The 24428-nt window shown below is 41.6% G+C and overlaps 1 long non-coding RNA gene across 1 annotated transcript in view; it reads left to right on the top strand.

Annotated features, from left to right (window-relative positions):
* The window catches only part of LOC141493686 (uncharacterized), a 43078-nt gene that overhangs the window by 13798 nt on the left and 4852 nt on the right, over window positions 1-24428 (top strand). Inside the window, exon 2 of the long non-coding RNA XR_012470291.1 lies at window positions 19808-19979. This is a non-coding gene — a long non-coding RNA (uncharacterized LOC141493686). The remainder of the gene's footprint in view (window positions 1-19807; window positions 19980-24428) is intronic.

The following is a 24428-nucleotide window of genomic DNA, read 5'->3' as shown; positions in this document are numbered from 1 at the left end:
GCCCTTCAGATACTTGAAATCACCTGTCCTGTGCCCTCTGAGTCCTCACTGGGTATAAGCTCATTTCTAAAGATTGCCTAAATCCTGGATGAATGGTTCCCTTGCCTCACTGGTGACATTGGCATCACATCTGCCTAGATAATTCACTGCTATGCTGGCTTGAGTGAGACATTCCCTCTTATGTTGATACCTCATGGGACTAGGCACAATTTCCTCTGGCCTAGGGTACTTTGCCAACCTTCTGAGACTTGAAGGCTGGTAGCCTAGGGTATTTTCTCTCTATTTCTACATTACCAAAGAGACACTGTAGAGACAAACAGGACATTCTGCTCTGCTCACAGTCATGTGTTGACTTGGGTCGGGGGAGTATAATGTTGGCATGATCTCTCTCTCTCTCTCTCTCTCTCTCTCTCTCTCTCTCTCTCCCCACACACACACACCCAAAAGCTTGCAGAAGGTTTTGCCTCCATTGCAGGTTGATCAACTATGAGTGACATACCCATTCCCAGCAATACAATGATCCAAGACCATTCTGAAGGACTTTGGATAAAAAAAAAATGGACCTATTTCCAGAGAAAGAACTAAAGGAGTCTGAATATGGATCAAAACAGGCTAGTTTTCACTTTCTTTTTTTTAAGTCTTGTTGCACAAAACGACTAATATGGAAATGTTTTACATAATTACATATGTATAACCTATATCAGATTTATGACTGTCTTAGGGAGGGAGAGAATTTTCAAATCAAAACTTAAAAAAAAGAATTTTAAAAATTGTTTTGCATCTTAAAAGGGGAAGAGTAAAATATTTTTTAAAATGTTCTTTTTTTATTATGAATGTAACAGCTGTGAGCACAAATATTCCAATAGTTGAGGGAAATCAGGAAGGGTTTTTCTGGAAAATGATATATTTCAAGGAGGTAGAAGCTTTTAGGAGTTGGGAAAGAGAAAGAAATGTCTTTCAGGAAAAACAGTCTGAGTAAAGCCTCAGAGACACCAGAAAAATAGGAGGTGTAAAAACAAGTGAGGTCTGATGAACCAGCCTTCTGGTTTTCCAGGGGAGTACCCTGGTTATAGCCAATCATCCCCAGGGCCCAAACCCACAGCCTGTTCAGTTCAGTAAGACCTGCCCCAGAGCACATGCATCTGGCAAGACTTTTGAGAACTGAGGACTACCACCCAACCACCCATGGGGGAACCCCAGGGGAAGAACAAGAATCACTTCCACTGATTTGATCGACCTTTTGGAAGTCTTGAAATATGCAGCAAAGGAGTGGGTATTCTGTACTAAAGACAGGAAAGAGGAAGGCAGGCTGAGTATTATTGTGCCCATTTTTTTCAGATGGACAAATTGAGGTGTTAGAGTTAACTGACTGGTCCACAGTAGAGCAGCCATTAAATGTCTGAAGGTGGATTTTAACAGTCTCTAAAATGCTGAACTGTTTCTTTGATCAGGACACCTTGTGGCCTCTTAAGCTTCTTTGATCCTTATAGTGCACAGCAAAGAGTCCTATAGCTGCTGAATTCATGGTAGTAAGGAAGGAAAAGAGGGAGGAAGACAGAGGAAGGCAGAGAGGAAGATAAACGAGGAAGGGAGGAATAAAAGGAGGAAGGACATAATAAAGGAAAAGAGGAAGAATGGAAAGAAGAAAAAAGGAAGAGAGGGGGGAGAAAAAAAGAAAAGAAATAAGGAACAGAGGGGAGTGAGAAAGAAAAGAAGGAAGGGAGAAGGGAAGGAAGGAAGGAAGGAAGGAAGGAAGGAAGGAAGGAAGGAAGGCAGGCAGGCAGGCTTAGGATTTGGAGAGAGGAGTGGCTTCATGTATATTGCATTCAGTATTAGGAAAAAAAGTGAGATGGGACCTGCCAGGACGTGCTGAAGGATTGGAGCAAATGTATAAAGGAGGCTGGGGACATAGAGGTGGGGTCAGTTTTGTGGGAAGCCCGAAGTGTTGGGGCAAGGACTGGGGACATTCTATTTAAGACAATGAGGAGCCATTGAAGTTTATTGAGCAGGAGGATGGAGGTTCAAGAGCAGAGCTTTTGTGTCTTCTTTTAGAGAAGAGTCTTATGACCTGAGTGGGCAGGACACCCAAGAGTCATTTCAAGGGAGTTCTCTGCATGATGGGTGACTTGTTAGGCCTGAGGACAAACCAGAAAGAGTGAAATCCACTCTGTTCCTTATTCACTATGAAGGGTTGGTTCTAAGGTGTGAGTGTGTGTGAGTGTGTGTGTGTGTGTGTGTGTGTGTGTGAGTGTGTGTGTGTGAGTGTGAGTGTGTGTGAGTGAGTGTGTGTGTGTGTGTGTGTGTGTGTGTGTGTGTGTGTGTGTGTGTGTGTGTGTGTGTGTGTGTGTGTGTGTGTGTGTGTGTGTGTGTGTGTGTGTGTGTGTGTGTGTGTGTGTGTGTGTGAGTGTGTGTGTGTGTGTGTGTGTGTGTGTGTGTGTGTGTGTGTGTGTGTGTGTGTGTGTGTGTGTGTGTGTGTGTGTGTGTGTGTGTGTGTGTGTGTGTGTGTGTGTGTGTGTGTGTGTGACCCTTGGAGGAGGTAGGGAGGAAATGGAAGACTGACTTCAAGGGCCACCCTGTGAAGCCTTGAGGTTTGGCTGCAGAGGGCAACTTGATCAGTGGGTGGAAGCTGCAAAGAAACAAATCTGAGTTTTTGTCAGAGAAAATTTGTTAATGGCCAGAGCTGCGATGGCTGCCTTGTAAATAGTGGGATCCCTGCAGTGGAGGGATCCCATTGAAGCTGGGTGACCAGGATTCAGGTGTGCTATAGAAGGGCGTCCTACTTAGCTTATGACTGGTCTAGATGCCCTCTGAAATCTCTTCTTGCTCTGATGGCCCAAGGTTCGAGAAGCCAGCCTTTCATACCTCAGTTTCCATTTTTTGGAGTTTATATTCTCTCAGCTGTACATTGGACTGTGAAAGTAATCCTGAACCAGGAACTCCAGAGCTGGGATCCAAAGCCTGACTTAACCACAGGTAGCCTTTCTCTCCTTGGCACCAGTTTCTTCATCTCTAAAATGAGAGGGTTGGAACTGGCCTCTGAGGCTTCTCTTAGCTCTGCATCTGGGGCCTGGGCAATAAATTTGACTGGTAGTTGAGTGGGATGTCACTCAAGATGCTGAGTCTCAGTGGATGACCTCATGGCGGACACTTCTAGAGTCTGGTGGCAGGATCACCCAGTCACACATTTCTGAGCTGGCAGAAAGCAGGGGAGCATGACCTCTTGGGCCTGGGACACTTCCCAAGAAGCATCAGAGAATAGAGTTACAAAGCCAGGGATTTGAAGCCTTACTCCAGCTTCAAAGAGACCATTTCCCAAGGGGACTTTTATGGGTGGATGTCAGACTGCTGACAGGCCAGGAAAACCCTTAAAACTTTATGGTGACCAAATAAAAAGCCTGTCATAGTTTGAGAAAAGAGCCATCCTGGGAGAATGGGGGAGGAAATAGCTCTCCCCACCTTGTTTTTATGGCTATGGGGATTTGAATGATAAAAAGAGGCTGGAAGTTGAACGGGTCTGGAGGCTAATCCTGTTTATGGATAGGTTAAGGAATGGTATAAAGAGGAGGTCCCAGGATGTCACAGGCATGGCCAGACCTCTGAGCATTGGTCCTTGGGCCCTCCTTTGCTGCCTCCTCATCCCTCTCTCTGTTCCCTTCTCCTAAATCAACCTTCTCATCCAGGGCAGGCCCCAGGAGCAGAGTTGGCATACTTTGATGCCAGTCAATGAATTTTGTCCACTGTCACAAGGCTCCCCAAGCCAGAGAGGCCCAGGAATCAGCCCTCAGTTAGCTCTGAGACATTTCAGGGACAGGCACAATACAGGGAGAGATAAACCAAGACACTAACTCCCTAGGGGTGTGCCTCTCCCACCCTCTTGTTCTCTCTGGGCACCAGAAGTTCAGTATGAGACCATGTTACAAGAGCAAAGGATCTGGGTCTCCCTCCTTTTGTCTACCGACCAATTCTCTCACAGGGGAGAGAAGGGCTCTCTTTTGAAACTCACTGAAAGTGGCCATTAACTTTCTGCTTTCATAGTTCACATGTCCTTCCACCTTGAGTATGGTAACACTTTGTGAATAAACCTGGATGGGAAGGTTGGAGGAAGAAATGAACCTTTACTTTCTCTTGGAGGGAAAGGGACACAGATTCTTGATGATGTTGACAATTGAAGGGATCTGGAAAGTTGGCCCAGAAAATCAGTGAAAGAATTCTAGAGGAGCCAATGTTTTGTACGGGAAGAAAGAATATAGAATTGGTTTGGGGGCAAGGTCATGAAAATGATGTGAGGAGTCTTTCTCCCAAGGCAGCAGAGCAGCTGGTCATGTGTTGGAGATGAATACAGAAGAAATGGGAATAGAACAGGGACTATTAACTTAAGACATTGTCCTTGCTTCTATGACTCAAGGTGAAGATTCTTAGCTTAAGTCAACAATTTTCTCCTCCCTAAGGCTAGTTTTCTCTTATATCATCCCAAATGATTTAATAAATGCATCCATGCATAGGATGAGAGAACCTCAGGGTATATGGAGTACTCTGAGGCCAGGCTCAAGTGGTGGCTGGAAAAGAGAGACTCTTCCTACCTTTCTTCCTAGCAGATTAGTGGAATGACTATAGAAGGAGGAGGAGTCAGAGTCATCAACAGCAGCTTCTGCTTGGTTTCTAAGCTATCCTTTTCATGCTTTCCCTAGGATAAACTCATCACCATGGAGATAGATTCAATTTGGTCCTCGCACTTCCTTTTCCCTTCCTCTATTCTACTACCCTCCCCATTGGAAAACTGGAGGGTGGGGCTAAAACTCCTTCCTAAAGTTCCCCTTAGGGAGGGATCAGTTCCCAGTCATCTCTTGGTTTGCTCCCAACTTCTTGCTGGTCTTTCACGCTATCATCATCTTCATCGTGTCCTCTGCCCAGGTATCCTCTGACTCTTCTTCCCCATTTCCCTTCAGCTTCCCGACATGCATTGTTTTCTCCATTAAATTGTAAGCTCCTTGAAGAAAGGGACTGTTTTTCTTTTTTCTTATTTGTCTCAACGGATGAAGCAGAGCACCTGACAGAGCAGATAGTTAATGTTTATTATATTGTCTCATTATGTAGAACAGAACATGGGAGTTATTATCATCATTATTCCCATTTCGGTAACATTTTAATGGTTACAAAATGCTTTCTCCACAATGGCCCTGGGAAATTGTCCACTTACTGTTACGTACTGTTTATAGATGAGGCCACAAAGGCCTGGCTTGGTGGAACGTACTGCCCAAGGTCACAAAGAGAGGAGATATCAGAGCAGGAATCTGAATCTTGGCTACCTGACTGCAGGTCCAAAGATAAATGTCTTGAAAGGAGGGACGCTTTTCATTCCTTGCCTTTGTATCACCAGGACCTAACACTCGGCCTGCCCACAGTAGGTGCTTAATAAAGACTTCCTGAAGATGCTTGGCCCCTAAGACTGCCCTTAGGGAGCTTGCTTTCTATTGGGGAAGGGACAGGGAAAGCATTCTCATAGAAATTAATATTAAAATATTCATAAGATGAAAATGAAGTGATCTCCTGATATGGGATGGGGAAGGCACCCACCATTTGGGAGATTAGGCCTCACATAAAAAGTGGTTTGAAAGTTGAGGTTTGCAGGAAGTGAGTCAGGACTTTAAAAAGTGGAAGTGAAAATGAATTTCATCCCAAGTGGAATCTAAGGCTCTGGATTTGAATCTCAGCTCTGCCATTTGTTACCTTGTGTGACTGGCCATTTACCTGTAAAATTCTAGCTGGACTCTAACATTCATTTCAGCCTTAATTACATGCAATAGAGTATTCTGAGCTCATATTGGTCTGATCAGACACACTAACTTATCTCTAACATAGTGATGTTGTTTGGGGATTTTTTCCAAAACAAAGGACGAGAGCTAATCAATCTCATATTCCCAAATATGGGCTGCAGCCTTTACAGAAGGAAAGAGGCAGGACATGGAATCTCTGTTATCTTACTGTCCATCTTATCCTCGGTGCTCCCCATACAGGAGGTACTTAAGAAATGTTGAGTTATTGATTGGCCTATAGAGAAAGCAGCACAGAGACCCGTCTGACTGGAAAGTAGCAAGTCTGTGAGCCAGTAATATGAAATCAAGCCAGTCATGTTAACTAGAGACAGACTGTGAAGGCCTTTAGGGCCTACAGAGAAGACTGGAGTTTTTTCCCCCCTAAAGATAATAGTAAGGAGCTGAAGCTGCCTAATCAGAGGAATAGATGATGTGGTCAGATCTGTGTTCAAGGAGGGTGGACAGAGACCTGGGAGACCAGGGAGGAGGTGCTGACTGAGAGCAAAGGGGACTCCCAGATTTCATTAGCATCATTTATTAGAAAAGGCTTAAACTTAAGACTGAGTTTTCTGGGCTCTCATGACTACTCTCGGTCACTCTGGTAGCTTCACTACCTCCATGTTCACCTAGTGTCTTCTTACACCTTGCTTACAGCCCCTTTCTATGTCATTTGATCCAGTGACACTGCCCTCTTTGCTATTCCATGAACAAGGCACCATCTCCCCAAATCAGTCAATTTCTAACTCAATGCTTGGAGTCTTCTTCCTTCGCACCTTCACCTCCTGATTTTCCTGACTCTTCTTCAGAAGCCTTTTCTGGGCTCCTTTAATTCATGGGCCTTCCTTCCACTGATTATTTCCGATTTATTTTGTGCATAGCTTGTTTGGATGTATTTAGTTGCTTGTTGTCTTGCCCATTAGATTGTGAATGCCTGGAGGATAAGGATTGTCTTTTGACTCTTCTTTTATCTGCAGTGTGTAGCCCAGGGCCTAACACATAGTGGCCATATATTAAATGGCTTTTGACTGATTGATGGAGGCAGATGCAGAATCCAGAAGTGATGGGTAACATTTGTAAATGGAGGCAACTTGTCTACATGTTCCTGTTGAAAATGTATACCCAGAGCCTATTTTTGGGGAAAAACTTATGATATTTGATAATATCATGGATATTGAAGAGATTAAGCATACATTGTAATGAATGGCCAAAAGAAGATCCTTGGGCCAACTTGGGGCCGATTCCCTGGTGATTACATACATTTGCTGCTCATTAATGATAATGGGATGTATGTGAGTGATGAGAATTCATTAGGGCTAGCAAGAGAATAATGTGACCCTTAATTTAAAATAGCTGTTAAGAGGGTGGCACTCATTGCTCAAGAGCCAAGGCCATAAATTGGTTGTGACTTTCCCCCCATCTCCTTTTGATTAGAAATAGAAGTCCATCTCCATGTAACTGGGACCGACCCCAATTTGCTTAGGATACAGAGTTGTAGGCAAACTGAAACAGAAAGTTGATGGTGAAAAGGACTGACCAGGGTTCTGACATACATGTACCATAGTCTAGTCACCTAAATAGAGGAATCTCCCTAAGCTCAGTTTCTTCACATATAAAATGGGAATAAGGACATATAAATCCTTTGTCTCATAACAGAACTGTTTTTTTCTAGGTTTTTGCAAGGCAATGGGGTTAAGTGGCTTGCCCAAGACCACATAACTAGGTAATTATTAAGTGTCTGAGGCCAGATTTGAACTCAGGTATCCTGACTCCAGGATTTGAACTCAGGCACTCCTGAACCCAGGGCCTTTACTCTACCCACTTAGCCACCTAGCCACCCCTATAGCAAAACTGTTAAGAAAGATTTTCATAAATTTTAGGACCCTAAGGAGTGAGAGATGAAGCTCTACCACCTCCATAGTTATAGTCAATGGAACAAGATTTGGGATAGGAGCCTCACCAACCTGGGTGTTTTATCAGTTAAACAATAGTAGTGATAACTCTCTTAATTTTGAATTAGGAAAGTTCTTTTACTTTCCAATCACAACATCTGAGAAGTAGAAGGGACCTCAGAGACTCTTGTTTGAAAATCTCCAACATTCCCAATAAACTGTCATTCAGCTTCTGGTTGAAAATTTCCCAGGAGGCCTTCCTAAGGCAGTCATACTGATCACCTCCTATCAATGGGAATATTTCTGTTTGGTTTTGATTTGTTTTACCTCTAATGTCAAGCTTCAATCTGCCTCTTTGTCACTTTCCCTACCGCTTAAGGTTTAAGCCTCTGGGACAAACAAAACTGATATAACTCTTCATCCAAAAGACAGCCCTTCGGATTCTTGAAGAGACTTGTAGATGTCATCATGTTCCCTGAGTCCTCAGAACATACCCAGTTGCTTCAGATGACCTGTATATGACATGGGCCACTGTCCTGGGTACTCTCCTCGGTTCCTATTAGTGGATTCTAAGATCGCCTTAGTTTATTATTGCTGTTGGCTACCATATAGGTGAGGAAGAAGTCCACTCAGTAGCTCTTAAAGGGTCTCATTCTGCTTCTCCTCTCCTAACTGTGTAACTTGGGACTAGGAACTGAGACACCTCTCCCCAATCTAGTCACTATGGTGGTTGCTCAAACATGATAGTGGAACTGTGTTGCTTGGGGGATCCTTGACTTTTTCTTCTATCGTGTGCCTCTTTCCTTGAATATAAGCAGCCAAATGGTATTGATAGACTTTTCCGGAGAGACTTCCTTTGGAGACTAGGAGTTCCTCAGACAGAGTTAGATGCATTGTGTATGGGTGCCCCTGAAATAATGAAAACCCCTTTCACTGAAGGAGATGAGCAGTTGTAGGAGGAGGGGCCCTGATCCTGGCTTGGCTTGCCAGAAGATTTGGACTTGAAACTTGTTCAGACAATGCAAAGCTCAGATGAAAGTGAAATCCCTAGTAGAGTTCCAGTAAGTGTCTCCTATCTTTAAATATCAACCTCCAGGAGCAAATACAGGAATTATAGGGAATCATGGGTTAACACAGCAAATTCAGACTCTATATCAGTAAGTTCTTATGAGCATTTTGTATTTTATGCTTTTTTGTAACAAAGGAAACAAATAACTCTCCTATAGCTGTCTACATTGTGTGACTTGTCAGTATCTTTAGGGAGACCGCTGGCATAAGTCAAACTAAATCTTCTCATTGATATGCCTCTGGGTCTCTAGAATCAGTGAATAAAGAGTCCGTGAGTATAAGAAAAATGGACCGATCATCTCTCTGGAGATCAGACTATCCCAAGACTGAATCCAGGCCACCTATGAGACTCTTGGGGGTGCTGAAGCCCATAGAGGGAGAAGTCATCCCCAGGCTCCTGGGACAATGTTGGTCTGTTATTATGTCTAAAGCTGCTGCTTTCTCTTGTATTTTTGAGGTTGATGTTTTTTGAACCCAAGTATAACTTTATATTTATCCCTTTTAGATTTGACCTTAGTAAATTCTTTGCAGAGCTCTGTCATCCAATCTGTTAACATCCAATAGGTGACTTCTTTGAAAACTTTGCCTGGTCCTCTTCACTCACAAAGATCTCATGCTCTTTTTTATTAAAGTGAGTTTTCTGTAAGTTGAATCTACCACTTCAGATCCCAAATACTTTGGGGCAAGGGCTGAATCATTTTCCATATCAGTGATATGATATGATCAATTCATGAAAAAAGTCTGATGTAAACCTTCAAGTGTGATAGAAATGTGAATGACTGAGAGTAGACAAAGTCAAAATGTTGCCTTTAGTGAACTCTCACATCCTTTAATCATTTTAATCTCATCCAGGAAAAAATATTTAAAGACTTTGTTACCTTCAAAGAACTGTTAAAATCCCAGGAATTATCGATTTTAGCAAATTTTGGATGTCAGTGTTATTAGTTTTTACAGAAGAGGGAAGTGAGACTCAGAAATACTAAGTGCTTAGCAAGTGGTGAGGTGAAACTCAAACCCAAGTCTTTAGTGATTCAAGATTGACACTTCTCCCTTGTTATCACACTCCTTTTCTCACTTTAGTGTTGAAATGTTTGTGGTCTCATAGAAAGCATTTTCTAAGAGAAAGATCTAATCTTTCTCTGAAAAATTCTCTTCTAGCTTAAAAAGTCATGTTAGTCAAGGAGACAAACAGAATTTTGATATTAAAAAAAGGTTTTAAATGTATCATCTGTTATTAACCAAGCGCCTGTGATCCTTCCTCCGTTGGTGATGCTTGCCAGACCCCTCTGGCTAATGTCGACTTTTGCCAATGTTTGGTCTTTTGCTCTGACATATGTAATTACCGAGCAAGATAAATATACTCCACCATTCAGATATGGGTGGCGTAATCAGATCGGTGTGTTACATTCTTCAGGAAGGAGTTCACAGTCCTGCAGAATAAAAGGGCCTCCTCATACGAGAACTGACTCGGGAAGAACGCTTTTTCTGAACACAACTTGAACACAGATTCACCCAGCCCATACCAAGGAGATAACTCTCCCTGAGTCCATAGTAGGTGTTCAAGGAGGCCCATTAGGTAAATCTTAATAGGACTGGGACTCTAAGGAATCATCTGAATTCCCTTTGGAAAACTTTTTGTGGGTTTTGTATTTTCCCCAACCTAGGAAGAATGACTAAACCCTATTCAATTCCAAAGGCCCACTTTGACAGGAAAGAAAGGATTCATCTCTCATCACTGCCATGTTTCCTGGTTACATTATCCCATCGAACAGATTGTTCAGAGCCTTATAATAGCACGATGAATTTCTATGGAACTTAAAGATAGAAACAGGAATCTATGCTCCATGGACTAGGAATTGTGAAGGACTGGTCCCACCAGTCATTTTACTGATGAGAAAAATGAAGCCAAAGGAGAAAGAATTGCTTCCAAAGAACAAGATAAGTCCATATTTCAAAGAAAGAAGATGAAGAGGTGTTTCATATACTCATTTTTATGTGACCCTGGTCCTGGAGTCAGGAGGACCTGAGTTCAAATCCAGCCTCGGGTTCTTATGTGATCCCAGAATCCTCTTGAATTCCCTTTAGTTTCTAGGATATAATAAGAATACTTTGACTTTGGCATATAAAGTCCTTCAAACTCTTACTCCTACCTACCTCTGCAAACATTTCAATTTACTCCAGTTAATGCATCCTCTCTTTTAGTCAACTTCACCTACACACCAACCTACAGACATATTCCCTAACTATACCCCTTTGTGTTGGCTGTCTCCTATGCCAGGCACCCCCTCATTATCTCTGCCCCCTAGAATCCTTAACTTCTATCAAGGTTCATGTCATGGAGGTATGGAATGAGGGACCACAGAGAAACTGGATTCATAAGCTGCTCTGATAACTGTGTGTGGGTCTTTGGGAAAGTCCCTTTCCCTCCCTTTTCCTAAGCTCTCTCTCTGAAAGTATTAGAGTTGGACAGGATGACATCTGAGATGCCTTCTAGCTCTAGGAGCCTAGGGGGGATCCTTCCTGGTCCCCTTATATATTTAGACTCTGACTCTCTCTGTCTGTTTTCCTCTCTCTGTCTCTCTGTCTCTTTCCCCTTCATCCCCTTTCTCTTTCTTCAGCTTTGTCTCTTCTTTCTGTCTCTCCGTACACATGAACACATACACCCCCCCCCCACACACACACGGTCATCTATTATAGTCATAGAATCATAACTAGAGCTGAAAGGACCTCAATGACCATTAACTCCTTATCTCAGAGGAAGACACTGAAACCCAGAAAGGTTAATAATAATGACAATAATGAGCATGGATCTAGGACTTTTGGGTTTGCAAAGCACTTTACATGTTAATTCACATTAAGTGACTTTTGAGTTGCCACAGATCACAAAACTAATGAAAATAAACTTAGAATAAATTATTGTGTGAGGCAGCCTCTGATCTCTGGTTTCCTTTAAAGTCCAGCCCTGTTGACTTTTCCCAGAATCACCTCAAGTGCCAGGACAGGATCCGGCATCTAATAAATAGGGCTTCACAAATACTTGCTAGATTGAACTTCATGTGGTAGCATTTACTATTAGAGCTACTTTCCATTTTACAGATGATGAACCTGTGTCCTTGAGGAGACAGAGGATCTTACCCAGTGTCACCCAGATCAGAAACAGATTCCAGATCTCCTGGTGCTCTTTCATGCTCCTGTTACTGTACTCTCCTGGTTAAACAGAAGACACCAAAATATGCTCCCATCATAAGACCTTTATTTACCAAGATCAAGTAATGATCACTCAAGAAATTAATTTTCCTTTGACAAGGATCTGCTCTGTGTATGACCAGAGCTGTATTAGGCACAGCATAGTGAAGCAAACACCCTAGGACAGTAGGGAACATATTGCTTTGGAAGATCAGGGTTCAAATCTCACTTATTCTACTATATAATTTTAAGTGCAATGGCTCTTATTTTTTGTTAAGGAATCAATCATCATTCATTTATTAAGGCCCTTCTGCATGCCCAGGATGTTTCTGGGCAACAAGGATCCATAGACTTCAAAGAGACAGTCTTAACTTTCAGGGAGCCCACATTTCCATGGAGGAAACACATTCCTAGAAAAGGGTCTCTATAACCTAACTGCACAGTAAGGATGCTTGGGAAGAAGGGACAGGAAAGGACACATGAGAAGTAGCTGCTTAAAGCAAGTTCTTTCAAATTATTTATCTTTTTCTGAATTTAAAGTTAAAAATGAGCATCTTCAGTTATAAAGACTGAAAAAGGAGATGGTACCATGCTCTTTGTTTCTGGACTAAATGAATATCTATATTCTAATGAACATCCATATTTTAGCCAAAGTGGCCTCCTGGCTTCCAAAATTTCATTTCCTGCTCCCCTGCCTTTGCCTAGGCTGTTCCCTCTACCTGCTCTGTCATCTTTCTTTACTTCTACCCCCAAGAAGTCATAGTTTAACATTCAGGCTCAGCTCAAGAAGCAGGGCTTAGAGGTGAAATCTGTTAACTGATTATCCTAGCTGACCTTCAGGTGGTTCTTATTCCTTCTTTCTCTTTCCAAATTAGAAATGAGGAGCCAGTCATCCAAAAAATGAGGTGCCAACACAAGGGAGCAAATGTGGGAGTGAGGTGGACACTGAAAAATAAAACAAGGAACCATGAGAAGCATTGCAGTCATCAGAACTTTCCTCCTATCCCTGACTTGTCCTGATTGTGTGACCTTGGACAAGTCACTATCATTTGGGACTTAACTTTTCTGGTGCACTGAATGGCCAGGATGATGAGGGGTCTGTTTTCCTTCTTGGCTAGTATGTGTTTTCAGAGATAAGGAATGTGTGCCTCAGAGAATTTGCATGATCTGATGGAGGTCACATAGGTAGGAAGAGGGTTAGTTGGGTTTTTGGTTTAGATCTGAGATTTCACAGACTCTCTGTCAGGAAACACTCCACTGAGGCAGGTGGGCACCTGCTTTGAGACTGATAATTTTGGAGAATTGCCTGAGTCATTAAGAGGTTACATGTCATACAAGGGATCACACAGGATCACATGGGATCACAAGGGGTCACACAATCTGTAGGTTCCAAGGACATGAATGGAGCCCAGGTTTCCCTGACTTTGAGACTGAGCCTCTATTCACAGTTTATTTGTAGACACTCTGGAATGGGACCAGAGCTAACCCTTCTGAGACCAAGGGACCTATCATGGGTGACCCTGCCTCTTGGGAATAACAAAGACATCAGCCATCCTTCAAAGTTTCTCTTCAAACCATACTGGGAGGAACAGATCCAAGTTCAAATGATCCCTTACCCCTTTGGTTCAGGCAATTTGTCCATCACTGCTTCTGTCTCACCTGAACCAGCAGAAGGCGCAGAATGGTTTGTTGTTCAATCATTTCAGTTGTTCAGTTGTGTGGCTCCATTTGGGTCTTTCTTGGCAGATACTGGGCTGATTTGCCATTTCCTTCTCTTAACTCATTTTACAGATGAGGAAACTAAGGAAGACAGGGTGAAGTGTCTTGTTCAATTAGTAAGTTTCTGAGGCTGGATTTGAACTTGTCTTCTTGATCAAGTCTAGTGCTCTACCCACTGCACCATTTTAGAATCCATGAGCTGAATTTGAAACTGCAAGACCTGTCTCTGCCACTTGGTACTCCTATGACCTTTGGCCTTACGTTCCTCATCTGTATAAAGATAGGGGTGACCTCTATTTTAGCTCTTCATCATTGGTATCCCAGTATTTCTGTCTGAAACAGCTCTATATTTACTCTGTGAAGTGGATGGTGAAAACCTGGGGCTCCAAATCCCCTAGGCAAAGCCTGTGATCTTGGTGTGGGTGGTATGAGAGTCTCCTGGCAGTCGGGGCAGAGGATCTTGGGATTCTGGAACCTGTAAGGGATTTGGGGAGCTTTACCACTGATACCTTCTCTTTTAACATGTTGGATTCAGAGAACTGAAGATCCTGGTCCTTACCTTTGTATGAGAAGTAAAGAGCAGAAGCAGATTTGGGTCTTTCTCCTGCAAATCCAGGTTCATGGATTCTAATAAGTTGGGTTCAAATTGGACATCCCTTCTCACTACCAAATGGCATAATGGGTAGAAAACTAGATTTGGTATTGGGAAGTACTGGTTTAAAATCCTGCCTCAGCAGTTACTGACCCTCTTGGTCTCAGTTTCTTCCTCTGTAAAATGAGGGGATCAGATTCATTGCCTTTGAAGGTCCTTTACATGATTTTTGTTTTGCTTCCAGTTGACCACTCCTTTCCCCATGGGGCAATATGAATCAAGGGTGCCCATTTGGGAGAGCTTAGGGCAGGGAGCCATCCCATCCTTGGCAGAGGATTGGAGGCCATGCTTCATCCAGTTTGACTGGGCCCTAATGACATGACCAGCAGCCATGAGCAGGTCCAGGCGGGGCAGCCAACAGAGCCTGCAGCCCTTTGAAGGCCGGTTAAACAGTGGCTGACATCAGCGCCCGCCTGGGTGGCAGGGAGCCAAGCCAGAGATATGAAAGCCCCTCACTTGAGGGCCATTCAGCAGCTCCCCAGACATTCCTGCCCTAGCCTGTTTCTTTGCTTATGCCAAATCCACACCCTGCTCTGGAACTCTTGGGGCTCTGGGAAAGTTTACTCAGATAAGCTTATAATGGAAATCACACTTTGTCACCATTTACAACTTGCTCCTTGTTCAATTATCTTTTATCTTCTCCATAGTATTTGCCACCTCTCCCAAGGGCCCCGCTCCCCCCTCCTGGCTTCTCAGCCACCACCACAAATGCTTTCAGGGGCCCTGAAAACAATCACTCTCCAAAGAATTGAATAATCCTCAATCCATTTCAGGGGCAGAGAGGCTTTCAAACACTTTTCCTCTAAGAAGACCTGCTTGATAGGATCCAAAAGCCAGAAAGGGCCTACTCAACTCTGTGGGTCCCAGGGGATAGGGTCAGATGAACTTGGAGTCACTTTCAGTTCTACATTTAGGATTCTAGAATTCTCTAAATCTGATCCCCTTCCCTATGCTTCAGTTTCCTTCCAGATGACTCAGTGATGTATAATGTCACCTCCAGTGGTTGGCATTGGGAAACTGGAACCAGATTGGAGGCAGCAAAAAAAAAAAATGATGATTCAATTGCTCCTGATGATGGCCATGGTTTTCTCAGTTTGGGAGAAAGTAACTTATGTCTATAGGTCCAATCATTAAAAAGTTGATTTCATGAAATTATGCTGAATAAAATAATTCATCCCTTGGTCCCCTCTGCTGAAAAGTTCTCTACCCATAATGAGACTGGTCTTGGAATTCAGAGAGAATTCACCAGCAGGTCCACATTTTCCAGTTTGGTTGGTCCAGAAAGAACTGTGCTCTGATGGCCAAGCATCTAAGAACCCAATTGAGTTAACTCCTCTCAGGAAGGATGATGAGAAGTTACTTTATAGAGAGAAGAACAATTCAATTATTATGTTTAGCTTTAGTTTTCATATCACCAATATTTCTCAATATCCCTTCTTCCTCCTCTTTTCCCAGAGGCATCCTGATAACCAGATAATGGGTTCTGGGAGGGGGAAACATTCAGTAAAGCTAAACTCACATCCATGAAGTCTACCTTTGTATTCAGAATTCTATCCTACCTCTATAATGCAGAAGTGGGCACATCTAGATGGCACAGTGGGTAGAGTTCTTGAAGTCAGGAGGCCTTCCCACACTTACTAGCTGTGTGCTTGGGCGAGTCATTTAATTCTGATTGTCTTTCATAGAGGGTTATCTCCACTAATTCTAATTCATATCTGGCCACTGGACTCAGTTGGCTCTAAAGGAATAAGTGACCTTGGTGACTTGGTACAGCACCCTCACACTCAAATCCAATTCTTGTGCCCGTCATAGCATCACTTCCCTGATGACCTGGTCTTCTCCAAGAATGAAGAACAAACATCATCACACTGCAGAAGGCAAGAACCTTCTCCTTATCTCTTCTTTTAATTTTTTTCATCATGGGAGTCATTATGCATATTATGGTCTGGGTTCTGCCCACCTTACTTTGAATAAGTTCATAAGCTGGGGTAGCTAGGTGGTGCAGTGGATAGAGCACCGGCCCTGGAGTCAGGAGGACCTGGGTTCAAAGCCGGTCTCAGACATTTCATAATTACCTAGCTGTGCGGCCTTGGGCAAGCCACTTAACTCCATTGCCTTGCAAAAACCTAAAAAAAAAGTTCATAAGCTCTTAAATATTATTTCTTAAAGTACTGTAACACTTCATTGCTTCATACTTTGTAATTGATTGATTTCCAGAGGGGTCAAAAGGCTACAAATCTCTGGAACCAGACTGAAATGGAAAATTAAAATTAAACATATGATACCACATACATAATGTTAATTTGTGGGTTTCAGTGTCAATATAAGACCTACAGGGATCACTTAATAGGAAAAGTAACCATTATCCTAATGATGGGCCTTTGTTTTATCTCCAGTTCTTTCTTACTATAGCAAAAGCCACTTTAACCCTTTTTGTATAGCTGGGACTTTCTTGGTTGCCATTGACTTTTTCTTTAGGTTTTTTTTTTTTTTTTTTGCAAGGCAATGGGGTTAAGTGGCTTGCCCAAGGCCACACAGCTAGGTAATTATGAAGTGTCTGAGACCGGATTTGAACCCAGGTCCTCCTGACTCCTGGGCCGGTGCTTTATCCACTGCGCCACCTAGCTGCCCCATGCCATTGACTTTCTAGGGGTTTGCATTTATTGGTGAGATAGCCAGGTGGTTCAGGGAATAGAATGCTGGGTCTGGAGTGAGATAGACCTGAAATCAAACCTGTCATCAGTGACTGACTATCTGTGTGATCTTGGACTTAACCACTGTTTGTATCAATTTCCTCAAATGTAAAATGAAGATAGTAAGAGCACCTTCCTTGCAGGGTTACCCTAAGGACCAAATGAAATAATATTCAGAAATGTCTGGCACATTTAGTAAGAGTGATATAATAGTTTCTTTCCTTATTTCCCTTTGGAATTTCTAAATCTAAGTATGGCCATTTTCATCATGTCCTTAGTATCCTTCCACATTATTTTTCAGAATGGTTGGAACTCGTAGATCCATCACAAGGTATCAGTGTGCCTAGCTTGCTACAGACCCGCCAACATGGAGGAGTCTAGTCTTTGGTCATCTTTACCAAATTACTGAGTATGAATAGGAACTCTAGAATCATATTAAATGAGGTTTCTCTTAGTTGTCATATTTTGAACCCATCTTTTATAGAGTTTACAATTCTTTACATACTATTCATACCCTTTGACTAGTAATTAATCTGGGAGTTGTTATTGGTCTTAAGTATTTGTGTTGTCCTTGTATAACTCCAGTATCAGAACCTTATCCAAAATAATTCCTAAAGAGATATTTTCACTGTACCAAACTTTTGCCTTCTTACCCTAACCAGGAAGGATTGGAAGATATAGGTTTCTTAATTCCAGGCTTCCCTGCAACCAATAAAAATCCAAATGTAGGGGTGGCTAGGTGGTGCAGTGGATAGAGCACTGGCCCTGGAGTCAGCAGGACCTGAGTTCAAATCCAACCTGGGACACAATAATTACCTAGCTGTGTGGTCTTGGGAAAGTCACTTAACCCCATTGTCTTACAAAATCCTAAAAAAAAAAAATCCAAATATAAATAAGTCAAATACACAACACGCTTTATTCACTAGAATCCTATGATTGTAGCACTAACTAGTGCTAAGGATAACATTCCTATTTCAAGATGAGGAAAATGAGGTTTGGGAAGCCTCTAGGACTCTAAATACTTTAGAACACTTTTTTAAATCACCTCATGGATTGCCTCAGAATCCATTTCCCCTAGGCAAAGAAACACTATTCAGGGGATCCTCCAAAGGGAACTCTGACTTTCTGGTGTAACCTACTGATTTGCATCTGTCTCAGAGCTGGTGATGGGTTCCACTCCTTGGCCTTTATTTAACCATTGTGGTTTGTCTAGATTCTTTTTGAGGATGTTGGTTCCCCAATTCTTTTGGGGGATTCTTCAATAAGGAAGTTAGCTCCCTAATTCTTCCACTTATGAACTCATCATCCCCTTCAGGTACTCTGGAGAAAGGGGCAATTTTTGTCTCTAACCTGGATTTTCCCCAAAAATGGTGAAGAAAAAGATGTAACCAATTTAAAATATAACTTAGGTATGGGACCATGTCATTTACTCTACACAGAAAACAGGGAGAAGCAGAAGAGGACCACAGCATGCATTCACAAGGCAATTTAAATAGGATTTAGTATCTTAATTTATGATTACTACCGCAGTCAGCTCGGAGGTTAATATTTAAGCTTTGCTGGGACATAAACCTGTTTTTAGAAGACTGTAAATTACCCCTGTTTCATTTCTCCTTGGACATTTTCTCATCAAACAGACAAACTTCATCATTTTGGTTGTCTTTCTACTGTCAACTTTTCTCTTTGTCCCCCTCATTCCTCACCACTTCCTAGCTAATCTTCCCGCCAGGCCCTCCTTTTGGGTGATGGTGAAGGGAAAGATCCCAGTCACTGCTAGGGCAATCACTCCAGGCTTTTCATTGTTCTCAAATTTGGTGCTAAAGGAAGAAAGAGTTAATATTTTTTTTGTAGATGACATAATGATCTTTCTAGAGAAGCCAAAAAGGAAAAGAAAAAATTAATAGAAATACTGCTTTCAATAATTGAAGAATATAAAACAAATTCATAAAATCACAAGGATTTCATTATTAGAAACAAAACCCAGGAAGATGATATAGAAAGCAAAATTTTGGTTAAAATACCTAAAGAATATATAAAGTATTTGAGTCTACCTACTAGGAAATCAATATACATACACAGGAATTATATGAATACCTTAATTATATCAGCTTCTTCATAAAATATTTGTTGTTTAGTCATTTTTTGGTCATGTTCAGGTCTTCATGACCCCATTTGGGATTCACTTTGTAGAGATACTGGAGTAGTTTTCCATTCCCTTCTCCAGCTCACTTTATAGCTGAGGAAAGTAAGGCAAATAGGATAAAGTGACTTGCCCAGAGCACTAAGTGACTTACACAGCTATTTGAATTGTTTTAGAAACATTCTGAAGATTACCTGGCAGGAGTAGATAACAGTATATTTCTAAGGTCAGATTTGAACTCAGAAAGATGAGTCCTTCTGGTTTTATCCACACTCTATCTATTGAGTCATCTAGTTCCATTTATAGAAACATAGGCTTAAATAGAGAAATAATCATAGCCCATGATTAGGCTGTGGTTTTATGATAAAATGACAAAATGTCAGGAGTCAAAGAGAGGTCTTTATATAATATTTGTAGATATGACCAAGGCCTTTGATACTGTCAATTGTGGACCTATGGAAAATTATGTCAAAATTTGATTGCTTCAAGAAGTTCATAAGTATTATAAATCCATCTCATGGCAGCATGCTTACCTGGGTTCTGAACAGTGGATGATTTTCTGGAGATTTCCTGGTCACTAATGGAGTGAAACCAAATGTGTCCTTGCTCCCATGCTTGTTTTCAACCATGCTTTTGTTTTCAACCAGATGCTTTCACTGAGGATGAACGTGGAGGCAAGTCAGCTGATGGTAAATTCTTCAGCTTGAAAAGGCAACAAGCCAAGACCAAAGTGGAGGGAGGGTTGGTGCAGGATCTTCTGTTTGCAGTTGACTGTGCCCTCCATACAACCTTGGAAACTGAGGACGCTGACACAACAAAGTATGTATCAATTCTCTGCAGCTTGTGCTCAGTTTGGCCCAGCAATGAACGCCAAAAAAACCCACAGTTGCTCCATCAGATAGTACCACACCATCCATCTATGGAACCATTGGGTCTAGCAAATGGAGACATTTTGTGAACTGTTTTAAACTGTGGACAATTTTATTTACCTTGGTAGTGTGTAATTTCCAAGGAGTTATAATGAGACCGACACACACATTGCCAGAGCTAGCTCAGTATTTTGGAGGCTCTGAAGGAAAATGAGAAGAGGTATTAGACTGACCACCAGACTGAGGGTCTACAGAGTTGTTGTGCTGATCTCATTATCGTATGCCTGTGAAACCTGGGCAGTCTTCCCGAATCATGCAAGGAATAGAATCACTTCTATTTGAATTGTTTTAGAAACATTCTGAAGATCACCTGGCAGGAGTAGATACCAGACAATGAGGTCCTTTCTTGAACTAAAATGCCAAACATTCAAACAGTATTGTAGAAAGTGCAACTATGATGGACTGCCCATGTTGTTCAAATGCCAGACGTATGCTTACCCAATAGACTTCTCACACAGGAAAAGTGTGCACAAGAGGTCAGAAAAACAACACAGGGACACTCTGCAAGCTTTTCTTAAGAATTTTCGAATTGATTCTTTAGCATAGACGATACTGGCACAAGACCACCCAGTATGGTGTAGCCTCATCAGAGAGGGTACTGTGCCTATGAGCAAGGCAGAATTGAAATAACTCAAAGAAAATGTGGGATGTGTAAATTTAGACTACCCACCCTAGATATTCCCATGGACTATTTGAGCCCAACCTGTGATAGAGCATTCCAAGCTCATATTGGTCTGATCAGTCAAAGTTGGACACACTTGTCTCTAACATAGAGATATAATTTTGGTCTTTCACAAAAATGGACAAGAATCAATCAACTGGTGATTTTCTTTTTTTTTTTAAATTTGTTTAAGGCAATGTGATTAAGTGACTTGCCCAAGGTCACATAGGCAATTATTGAAAGTCTGAGGTCAGATTTGAACTGAGGTCCTCCTGACTCCAGGACTGGTGCTCTATTCATTGCTCCACCTAACTGCCCCAACCAGTGACTTTCATAGGAAACCAGATTTAGACCTTAGATACCATTGAGTCAAACATCTTCATTGTACATGGATGAGGGTTTTGAGAACTGACTGAAATACAGAAATTTGTTCTGGGGGATAATCATACATTCTCAAGCTTCAGAGCAGTTTAGAACTATGGTGTTCTTTGAATGGGAAAGCAGATTTGACTTATGTGTAGGAGTTCTTAAAGGGACACCCAGGTTGCAAGAGACACACCGATAATGACTGAAGATTGTAAGAGATGAGTGACAGTAACAAATGGAGATAGTATCCCCATTCCTGCCTGAAGTTTAGTAAGCAAAGATGAAAAAATGTTGGCAACAAGTAAACTGAAAATTCTCAGCAAAGATCTTCTCATTGCCCAGCTTTCACTCCCTCAGAAAAACCATTGGATACTCTGTCTCTTTTCTACCTAAATCTTTCTTGTATCCTTATTTTGCCTCAAACATACAGAAGCCAGGGGTTAGCTAGAGATAACACACAGCTTGGACAAAAGAGGCCAACTTTGAACTGAACATCAGAAATTTTCCTAACTGGGGCCTCTGAGCTATTGCAATTGCACTAATAACTTTTCACCCAATAGAAATTCCACAAAGTAACAGAGAAAGGGATAATGTATAAATGGAGGTGTCTCCTAGATAAAGAAGTGGTCTAGCAGTATTGTAACAAGGTGAGGTTAAGTCTCAAACCTCTGATTTGACAAAGGAAAGGGAATAGGGAAGAAATAGGATTGGTTTAAGGGAGGTAGAGAAGACCAAGAGAAATTCAACTTGGACACTTCTGGAAGGCAGGAAGGAGAAAAAGAATTGGCCACCCACTGTTGTTTTATACAGATGAAGACAGGGATGCACAAAGAGATAAGTGACTTCCCTGGGTCACACAGAGAGCTAGTTTCTGAAGATTCAGTTAAACCCAGGTCTTCTTGGCTCCATTGTCAATGCTTCATCAACTATTTTGAAACTTAAACAATTGGTATATTTCACTACATGGTCATTAATAGTGAGAAATTCTTTTAAGAACTATTTGCCACATCATTAGACTGCTAATGCATTAGAGAATGGTCTTTAACCTTTTTTTCTGGTTTTTGCAAGGCAATGGGGTTTAGTGACTTGCCCAAAGTCATCCAGCTAGGTAATTATTAGGTATCTGAGGTCAGATCTGAACTCAGGTCCTCCTGACTCTAGTGCCATGCTCTATCCACTGTGCCACCCAGCTGCTCCTGAATGGCCTTTATTCTTATACATTTCTATGAATTCTAAATATCTTGAATATCAGATCTTTATCAGTTAATAAGAGACATTTAATGCAATTAGATCCTGCCCCAGAGACCATTTCCTTTCTTACTTGCATTTATTTTGTTTATGTAAAAACTTTCCAAGCTATTATCCATCTTTTGTAAAACCCTAATTATTTTTCTAAATTAAGAATTATCTTTTGTTATCACAATGATAACATTTTCATCTATGACAATTGTCTCTTGGGACCAAAAGGGACAATGAATTTATTGCCAGCCTTAAATAGTTGTGTGTATGTATGTGTGTATGTGGTGGGGGGGAGGATTGTATGAATTTTAGAAAAGAATATTTACTAATTTGCTAATTTACAGGGTCAGCTAGGTGATACAGTGGATAGATCACTGGCCTTGGAGTCAGGAGGATGGGAGTTCGACTCCAGTCTCAGACACTTGTCACTTACTAGCTGTATGACCTGGGGCAGGTCACTTAATCCTGATTGCCTTGCATCCAGGACTATCTCCAGTCATCCTGATTCATACCTGGCTCCTAGACCTAGATGGTCTGGAGGAGAAAGAGATGCTGGTAACTTAGCACAGCTCTCTCACATACAAATTCAATTTATGTGCTTGTCATGGGCATCACTTCCCCAATGTCATGGTCTTCTTTGAGAATGAAGAACAAACATCATCATCATCATCATCATCATCATCAATACAATCATAGTTGGTACAAAAAAAATCCCTAAATTCTTTTGACACACTCTCACATAAATACATACAGAGCCCAGAGGAGCTCAAACTTGGCCAGGGGTGGAGATGGGAAAAAGGTATAACTCCTGGTTTCTGACTCTTAGAAATCATTTTCTCCTATTTGTAGGGTGCTCAAGAAACTCCTGTTAAGCCTACAGAATCTCTATGTATCTATTCTTGGCTCCCTGGGTAGTCTCTGTTCTCAGCTAATCTAGAGACCTTATTTAAGAAGTTAATGGGAAGATAGAAGGTCCAACATTCTCCACACTCTTGAAAGTTGAAAAATCCTCCTTTGATCAGGAAAGAGAGGAAAGAGACCAAGTCAGTCAAAGTTAAACCCTTTCTTTTCTCTCTATACTTAGGTGGCTTCCCTCAGATATGTGCTGAAATGCTACATGCTCTTATTTCTTGATTTAAATCTCTTCTTAACTTGCTTGATAGTTTATAGATGACCCTTAGAGAATGGCCAAGTTTCCTTAGCCTATCTTCTCATTGTTCAGTTGTTTCAGATATGCCTATTCTTTGTGATCCCATTTGAGCCTTTCTTGGTAAGGATGCTAGAGTGGTCTGCCATGACCTTCTCCAGCTCATTTTTTTTTTACAGATGAGAAAACTAAGGCAAATATGTTTAAGTGATTCACCTTGGGTCACCTAGTATTTCAAGCTGGATTTGAATTTGGGTCTGGTGCTATGTATGCTGTGTCACCTACCCAACTGCCGCAGAAGTCAGGATGAAGGGTAGTCATAAACCACTAACTCAACCAATTTCAGTAGTAAGAGAGATGCAGAGTCCATCCATTGGCCATACTATTTGGGAAGTAGACTTGGCATATCAAATTCTAGAGTTAAGTCTGAGCCCATTCACTCCAGAGTGTGAGAGAAATTGGTGAAAGGATGCCCCCAAGGATTAAGGGAATGCTTGGAAACAATGGCTTTTAATCAGTTAGGATCTGCTTTCTTTCTCATACTTCCTCTGCTCTCCACTCCCAAATGAGAATATAAGGAGAACAAAATGAATTACAAATGTGCAGAATCATTCCAAACAACTTTCTACATTGGTCATTCAGAAAACAACCATTCCTAGAAAATATATTTGTCTCACTCTAAAATGTAAGGCAGAGAGCATGTTTCATGAATCCTCCGGAATCCCAGGTGGTTATTACATCGATAGATGTTCAACATAACAGTTTCATTTATGCATACATGCACATATATGTGTGTGTATATATATATATATATATATATATATATATATATATGTATATGTTGCAACGTTTTCACTCGTTAATCAGTTTATGGGCATTCCCTTAGATCCCTAACCTTCACCACCTCAAAAAGAGCTGGACATATC

The sequence above is a fragment of the Macrotis lagotis genome, chromosome 1, assembly GCF_037893015.1.
Source record: "Macrotis lagotis isolate mMagLag1 chromosome 1, bilby.v1.9.chrom.fasta, whole genome shotgun sequence".
Lineage (NCBI taxonomy): Eukaryota > Metazoa > Chordata > Mammalia > Peramelemorphia > Peramelidae > Macrotis > Macrotis lagotis.
Note: the sequence above shows the minus strand (reverse complement) of the source record. Positions and strands in the feature narration are given on the sequence as shown.